The sequence below is a fragment of the Colobus angolensis genome, unplaced genomic scaffold (genome assembly GCF_000951035.1).
Source record: "Colobus angolensis palliatus isolate OR3802 unplaced genomic scaffold, Cang.pa_1.0 Scaffold367, whole genome shotgun sequence".
NCBI lineage: Eukaryota > Metazoa > Chordata > Mammalia > Primates > Cercopithecidae > Colobus > Colobus angolensis.
The window spans coordinates 669,156-677,983 of record NW_012117010.1 but is presented as its reverse complement, the minus strand read 5'-3'; positions in this window follow the sequence as shown (position 1 = coordinate 677,983).

Here is an 8,828-nt window from a genome sequence, read left to right as displayed (position 1 = left end):
TTTATAGCAGCATGACTTATAATCCTTTGGGTATATCCCCAGTAATGGGATGGCTGGGTCGAATGATATTTCTAGTTCTAGATCCTTGAGGAATCTCCATACTGTTTTCCGCAATGGTTGAACTAGTTTACAGCCCCACCAACAGTGTAAAAGGGTTCCTATTTCTCCACATCCTTTCCAGCACCTGTTGTTTCCTGATTTTTTAATGATTGCCATTCTAACTGGTGTGAGATAGCATCTCATTGTGGTTTTGATTTGCATTTCTCTGATGGCGAGTGATGATGAGCATTTTTTCATGTGTCCGTTGGCTGTATGAATGTCTTCTTTTGAGAAGTGTCTGTTCATATCCACCAGTAATCAGATTACTGCTGGTAAAAGTTCAATAGTAGTTACTATAAATACTGTAAATACTCAGTCTATTTTATAAAAACAAATACATAAAAGGTAACTGACTTATAAAAGTAATGACTGTGCCAATTACCCTGACTCCAAGTTATTTTCAATTTTCACTGTAAATACTTAACTGATTAAAGTACAAGGAGGAAGCCATTTTAACATGGACAAAGGATGGGGTAAATACAGAGGCATGTTGGTAAACGTATTAATTGCAACCAACATCAATTTTACTGCTTAATCAGAACTAAATTCACTACCCACTCTCAGCCAACAGAGGTATCAATTTATCAAGAGATGCAATATTCAAAAAGGCTGAAAAATGAAAGGACTGCCTATGTTTCACCAGTCTATGAAATACAGTCCACTATTTCACTTTCTGTGGTTTCAGTTACCCAAAGTGAACTGTGGTCTGAAAATAGGTAATTAAAGGATATTAAGATAGCTCAAGAGAGATAAAGACAGAGACGGAGAGAGCAAGCATGTCCGTGAGCAAGAGCACACATTAACAAAACTTTTATTACAGTATACTGTTACTGTTCTATTATTCATTATTATTAATCTCTTACTGTGCTTAATTTATAAATTAACCTTTATCAGAGATATGTATGTATAGCATATATAGGGTTCAGTACTTCCATTTTCAGGCATCCACTGTGGGTCTTGGAACATACCCCCAAGGAGAAGAGGGGACTAGATTCAAATTGGATCAAACAAACTAATTTTGGCAATGTTAAAAAAAAAAAAAAAAAAAAAAAGGAGAGCGAAAGTTTAAAGGATTTTAGATGACCTTTGAGGATTCTTTTCAAGTTGATAATAATCTCCCAATAATTATTGTTTTTTTGTTTTTTTGAGGTGGTGTTTCACTCTTTTTGCCCAGGCTGGAGTGCAATGGCGTGATCTCGGCTCACTGCAACCTCCGCCTCCTGGGTTCAAGTGATTCTCTTGCCTCACCCTCCCGAGTCACTGGGATTACAGGCACCTGCCACCACGCCCAGCTAATTTTTGTTATTCTTAGTAGAGATGGGGTTTCGCCATGTTCACTAGGCTGGTCTCGAACTCCTGACCTCAGGTGATCCACCCGCCTCAGCCTCCCGAAGTTCTGGGATGACAGGAGTGAATCACGGCACCTGGCCCCAATAATTATTATGTACAATGTCAAATAAAAGAGAGAATGCTATATTATTTAATGACTTATTGAAACTAAAATTTGAGCACTTAAGCTTACATATGTAGAAGTATGCCAAGCTTCCAAAAAAAAAAAAAAGTGAGTAATTAAAATACCTGTTCATGCAAATAACTCTTTCTCTCTTGGAGAGACCACTTTATTCAGTCAGGGCTTCAATCAGAATTTCTCCTATTATCAATACAACCAACTGGCATTTGCCAAAACACTACAGAGTCAGTAAATACAAACTTAATTTTTTCCTTATTTGTTACCTTATTTCATTTCTGTGCTGTACTAACTAGTAAATATGCAGTGTTAGAAGATAGAAAGATTTGAGTTATTTATTTAATAAATTGTAAAATAAGATCTTTGTCTCCAGGACAGAAATACATCACTTCCATGACACAAGCCATCAAACCTAGTTTTGAGAATCTTATATTTTCTACTCTGTTTTTGGCCCCAAATGATTTAAAAGCAAAACGACTTGGCCCCCAAATGATTTAAAAGTGTATATGCAAATTACCAAAGATATTCCATGACTGTCTGTGGCAATTTAATCAAACTTCAATTGACAAGGATATTCACTATTCCAAATTTAGATTTTCTTGTATTTAACTTCCTGAACTGAGAAGTCTTATTTGTGTATTCAATTAATCCCTGTACAAACTATGTTGAAAGTTTAATATAGAAATTACATATGGAAATAGTAGAAAATTTAAATTCCATAAAGTTTACTTGTAACACATCTTGGAAACCATTTACTGAGCTCACCATGCTCTACTGAACCATATCATGGTTGAAATTTGGTAGAATTAAGATTTAGAATTTGAATTAGAAAGTTGATATTTTAAGCCAATAAGACATGGCTATGGAAAGTTAAACTAAAAAAATTAAAATGACCTATTGTACAGCATAGTGAATGCAGCTAATAACAATGTATCATATTCTTGAAAACTGCTGAGAGTAGATTTTAAGCATTCTCACCACACAGAAAAAAAATGATGTCTGAGGTAATGCATACGTTAATTAGCTTGATTTAGCCATTCCACAATGTATACATATTTCAAAACATCTAATAAGTATGTAAAATTTAATCAACCTATAATTGACAATGATATTAACTATTCTATATTTATATTTTCTTATATTTTTCTTCCTTAACTGAGAGATTTTATTTGTATATTTAATGAATCCATGTACAAACAAATGATACTGGGGCAAAGTCATTTTACTTTTAAATCATCTGGGGCCAAAGAAGGTAGAAAACATCATATTCTCACGTACATGTTAAGTACATACAATTTAAAACTTTTATTTACTATTAAAATTAACTTTCAGGCTGAGCACGGTGATTCTCACCTGTAATCCCATCAGTTTGGGAGGCCGAGGTGGGTGGATCACCTGAGGTCAGGAGTTCGAGACCAGGTTGCCCAACATGGCAAAACCCTATCTCTACTAAAATACAAAACAAAAACAAAAACAAAAACAAAATTAGCTCATTGTGGTGGTGGGTGCCTGTAATCCCACCTATTTGGGAGGCTGATGCAGTAGAATTGCTTGAACCTGGGAGGTGGAGGTTGCAGTCAGCCAAGATTGCACCATTGCACTCCAGTCTGGGCGATGGAGCAAGACTCTCTCTCAAAAAAAATTACTAAAAATCAATATAAACTTCTATTTCATGAAAATATAAAGTTTATAAGCTTTTAGCTATGTTATTACCTGGAGCTTGTAACCATATTGAAATGAATTAATAAAGATCTTCTGTTAACTAATAACTTTCAAAAAATATTTGCCCATTGAATATATCACATCTGATGTTTCAAGGAGTGTTCTTTTTGCACTTAATGGTTGTGAAGTAACCAAACTAGAAAGAGACCGATGAGTGTCTCAAGAAAAGTATATTAATAGCCAAGACAAAGTAGGAAATAAATTGAAAAGAAAATAACCTTGACCTTGTTTTTTTTGTTTGTTTTTTTTTCATTTGTTGTTTGTTTGTTTGTTTTTGTTTTTTGAGACACAGTCTCACTGTCACCCAGGCTGGAGACAAGTGGCGTGATCTCGGCTTACGGCATCCTCTGCCTCCTGGGTTCAAGAGATTCTCCTGCCTCAGCCTCCCAAGTAGCTGGGATTAAAGGTGCCTAACACCACACCCAGCTTATTTTTGTATTTTTAGTAGGGATGGGGTTTCACTATGTTGGCCAGGCTGGTCTCGAACTTCAGACCTCAGGTGATCCATCCGCCTTGGCCTCCCAAGGTGCTGGGATTACAGGCATGAGCCACCGCGCCCAGCCAATGTTGACCTTGTTTTATAGAAGAAAAGCATTAAATATAACTGGTGCTAGGATGAACAGAGAAAATTATTCAATTTACCAAAAAAAAAGTTAAAAAGGAAGGAAGGTAGAGATGGAAGAAAAGTAGGGGAGAGAAGGAAGATAGAAGGAGCAGTGAAGGAAGAAAGCTGAAATATTTGGGAATACTTAATTATTAAAGCCTAGGAACATTATCTTGGGCAGGTCTGGTATTCAGAAGGAGTTTCTCATACCCTTTTCTGTATGCAAGTCCCAAGGCCTTGAGGAGACCTAAAGGACAAATGGTACTAGAAATACAATGTGCAAAAAAAAGGTCAGGACCAGACAGATTCACAGCTGAATTCTACCAGAGGTCCAAAAAAAGAGCTGTCAGCACTCTTGATGAAACTATTCCAAAAAGATGAGGAGTAGGGATTCTTTCCAAGCTCCTTATATGAAGCCAACATCATCCTGATGCCAAAACCTGGCAGAGACCAACAAACAACAACAAAAAACTTTGGGACAATATCCTTGATGTACATCGGTGCAAAAATCCTTGACAAACTGCTGGCAAACTGGATCCAGCAGCACATCAAAAAGCTTATCTCCACAATCCACTAGAGTTTATCCTTGAGATGCAAGGTTGGTTCAACATACACAAATCAATAAAGGTGATTCATCACATTAATGGAACTAAAGATGAAAACCACACGATTATCTCAAAAGATGCAGAAAAGGCTTTCAATAAAATTCAACACCACTTCACGTTAACAATTTTCAATAAACTAGGTATTGAAAGAACATACCACAAAATAATAAGAGCCATTTATGACAGATTCACAGCCATCATCATACTGAAGGAGCAAAAGCTGGAAGCATTCCTCTTGAAAACTGGCAAAAGACAAGGATGGCACTCCTATTCGATATGTTGATAGTACTGGAAATTCTGGCCAGGGCAACAGGCAAGATGAAAAGATAAATGGCATCCAAATAGGAAGAGTAAAAGTCAAACTATCTGTGTTTGCAGATGACGTGATTCTATATCTAGAAAGCCCCATAATCTCTGCCCAACAGCTTTTTAAGTTGATAAACACCTTCAGCAAAGTCTCAGAATACAATATCAATAGATAAAAATCATTAGCACTCCTATATATCAACAGCAGTCAAGCTGAGAGCCAAATCAAGAAAACAATCCCATTCACAATTGGCATATAAAACAAAATATCTAGAAATACAGTGAATCAGGGAGGTGAAAGATCTCTACAAGGAGAACTACAAAATACTGCTTAAAGAAGTTAAAGATGACACAAACAAATGCAAAAACATTTCATTCTCATGGATAGGAAGAATCAATATCATTAAAATGTCCATACTGCCCAAAGTAATTTATAGATTTAATGCTATTCCTATTAATCTACCATTGATATTCTTCACGGAACCAGAGAAAACTATTTTAAAATTCATATGGAACCAAAAAAAAAAAGAGCCTAAATAGCAAAGGGAATCCTAAGCAAAAAGAACAAAGCTGGAGGCATCACACTACCTGACTTCAAAATACACTATAAGGATACAGTAACCAAAACAGCATGATACTGTTACAAAAACAGACACATAGACCAATGGAACAGAAGAGAGAACTTAGAAATAAGGGTGCACACCTATGACTATTTGATCTTTGACAAACCTGACAAAAACAAGCAAGGGGGACAGGATTTCCTATTCAATAAAAGGCTAGCAATATGCAGAAGATTGAAATTATCCCTTCCTTACACCATATACAAAAATTAACTCAAGATGGATTAAAAACTTAAATGTAAAACCCAAAACCATTAACATAAAAACCCTAGAAGAAAACCTAGGCAATACTATTGATACGACTCCAATGAGTGGAGGAACATCAGGGTTCTTGGTCGCATGCTGGTTTAGATATAATGACACATGGTGTGGTTTTAAGGAGCAGAGTTTAATAGGCAAAAAAGATGGGAGAATGCAGAATGAAGGAGGGGGTGGTGTCTGATTTGCATAACGCTCAGGGGATAGACTTGACTAGGCATGTCATTCACGTAGCCTGCCATAAAAAAAAAAAAAAAAAAAAAATCTAGCCCTCCCACCCTTTCTTTTTAATATGCAAATACAGGGCACCATGATGTTGTACACATGTGGGGATATGTGGGGGGTGGCCCTGTACACCAGGCACATGTGGAGCAAAGGCAAGAAGAAGAGGGTAGAATCGCCATGTTTGGGTGGACCCAGTTTCTTTTTTCTTTTTCCTTTTTTTTTTTTTTTTTGAGACAGAGTCTCACCCTGTTGCCCAGGCTAGAGTGCAATGGCACAATCTCAGCTCACTGCAGCTTCTGCCTCTTGAGTTCAAATGATTGCCCTGCCTCAGCCTCCCGAGTTGCTGGGATTATAGGCACCCACCACCATGCCCAGCTAAGTTTTGTATTTTTAATAGAGACAGCGTTTCACCATGTTGGCCAGGCTGATCTCAAACTCCTGACCTTGTAATCCACCTGCCTGCCTCAGCCTCCCAAAGTGCTGAGATTATAGGCCACTGGTGACCTACAGACCAGGTGAGCCACCATACCTGGTCTGGGTGGACCCAGTTTCTAATAGCCGGTATTTGCATATCAAAGGTTGCAGGCCTGGCTCTAAAGCCCTGGCTTTACAAAAAACTATTCCAGAGATGCTTTAAAAAATGAAAACTTCCCAAGGACCCCTTTTCCTCTCTGTCTAAAATAATTTCTTAATAACTCTCACAATACTCCTCTGGACATAGGAATGAGCAAAGATTTCATGATGAAGAAACTGAAAACAATTGCAATGAAAATAAATTTGACAAATGGAACCTAATTAAACTAAAGGGCTTCTGCACAGCCAAGAAAACCATTAACAAAGTAAACAGACAACCTATAGAATGGAAGGAAAGTTTTGTAAACTATGCATCTAACAAATGTCTAATATCTAGCATGTACAAGAAACAATAACCTAGACATGAACCAACACTTTTCAAAAGAAGACATACATGTGGCCAAGAAGCAAATGACAATAAGCTCAACATCACTGATTATTAGAGAAATGCACATCAAAACCACGAGATATCATCTCACACCAATCAGAATGGCTATTCTTAAAAAGTCAAAAACAAACCAACAGGTGCTGGCAAGGGAGTAGAGATAAAGGAACTCTTATGCACTGTTGGTGAGAGTGTAAATTAGCTTAACCATTGTGGAATACAATGTCACAATTCCTCAAAGACCTAAAAATAGAAATGCCATTTAACCCCACAATCCAATTCTTAGCATATACTCAAAAAATATAGATCATTCTATTACAAAGACAGATGCATGTCTTTGTTCACTGAAGCACTATTCACAACAGCAAAGACATAGAATCAATCAAAATGCCCATTAATAGTAGACTGAATAAAGAAAATGTGGTACATATATACCATGGAATACTACACAGTCATAAAAACGAACAAGATCATGTCCTTTGCAAGATCATCCTTAGCAAACTAACACAGGAACAGAAAACCAAATGCCACATGTTCTCACAAGTGGGAGCTAAATGATGAGAACACATGGACACATAGAGGGGAACAACAGATACTGGGGCCTACCTAATGGTGAAGGGTGGGGGGAGGGAGAGAATCAGGAAAAATAACTAATGGGTACTAGCTTAATACCTAGGTGATGAAATAATCTGTACAATAAACCCTCATGACACACGTTTACATACGTAACAAACTTCACACGTACACCTGAACTTAAAAGTTAAAATTTAAAAAGAAATATAATATGGCAGATTTAAGGCAGGCATAAGTCACTAGGCATGAACAGATGATCATGTATATTGATCCACAATACCAAAATGACACAGAACTCTATAAGATAATAGTCTTTGTTTCTAGTTCTGATAATTGTTTTTTTTGCCTAAGGATAACCAAACTATATAATATAAGTGATAAACTAAATTATAAGTTGAACAAACATACAGCAGAAGACTTTGGAAAATTAGACCCACTAAGAAAGTTTTGCAATAATAGAAGATTTATAAGTCTTTTAAGGGAGACTCAGTACCAGGGAGATGGTATCTTTAAGACAAACACCAGAGGCCAGGTGCAGTGACTCGCGTCTATTATCCCAGCACTTTGGGAGGTCAGGGCAGAATCACTTAAGGCCAGGAGTTTGAGAACAGTCTGGGCAACCAGTGAGACCTTATCACTACAAAAAATATTTCAAAAAAATTAGTCAGGTATAATGGCTCAAGCCTGTAGTCCTACCTACTCAGGAGGCTGAAGCAGGAGGATCACTTGAGCCTAGGAGTTTGAGTTACAGTGAACTATGATAATGTCACTCTACTCCAGCCTAGGTGACAGACTGAGTCCCTAAGGAAAAACTGAAGGATAAATTGCTGTGATTCTTAAGTAAAAATGAAGCCTTGAGTGACACATTTTACTCATTTAAAAAGACACTTCAAACAACATTCTTTCTGGCCAAAAACAACCATAAAAATCTGTATCATTTTTGCATTTGTTTTCATCTTTAGGAATAATATCTGGACTACTGACTCTAACTTCAGTTAGAGTTTTGGTTTTGTATGCCTTAAAGATTGCTCTGTGGCTCTTTATATCTTAGCTTTCTTGCACAATTTTATTTCTTAAAGTTTTTATCCCACTAATTGTCTTGGTTGAGAACTTTCCAATTCAATTTTCTGGCCAAAAACAACCATAAAAATCTGTATCATTTTTGCATTTGTTTTCATCTTTAGGAATAATATCTGGACTATTGACTCTAACTTCAGTTAGAGTTTTGGTTTTGTATGCCTTAAAGATTGCTCTGTGGCTCTTTATATCTTAGCTTTCTTGCACAATTTTATCTCTACTTTCTTAAAGTTTTTATCCCACTAATTGTCTTGGTTGAGAACTTTCCAATTCAATTCTCAGGCTTAGGGAAACTTTCTTTTTTTTTTTTTTT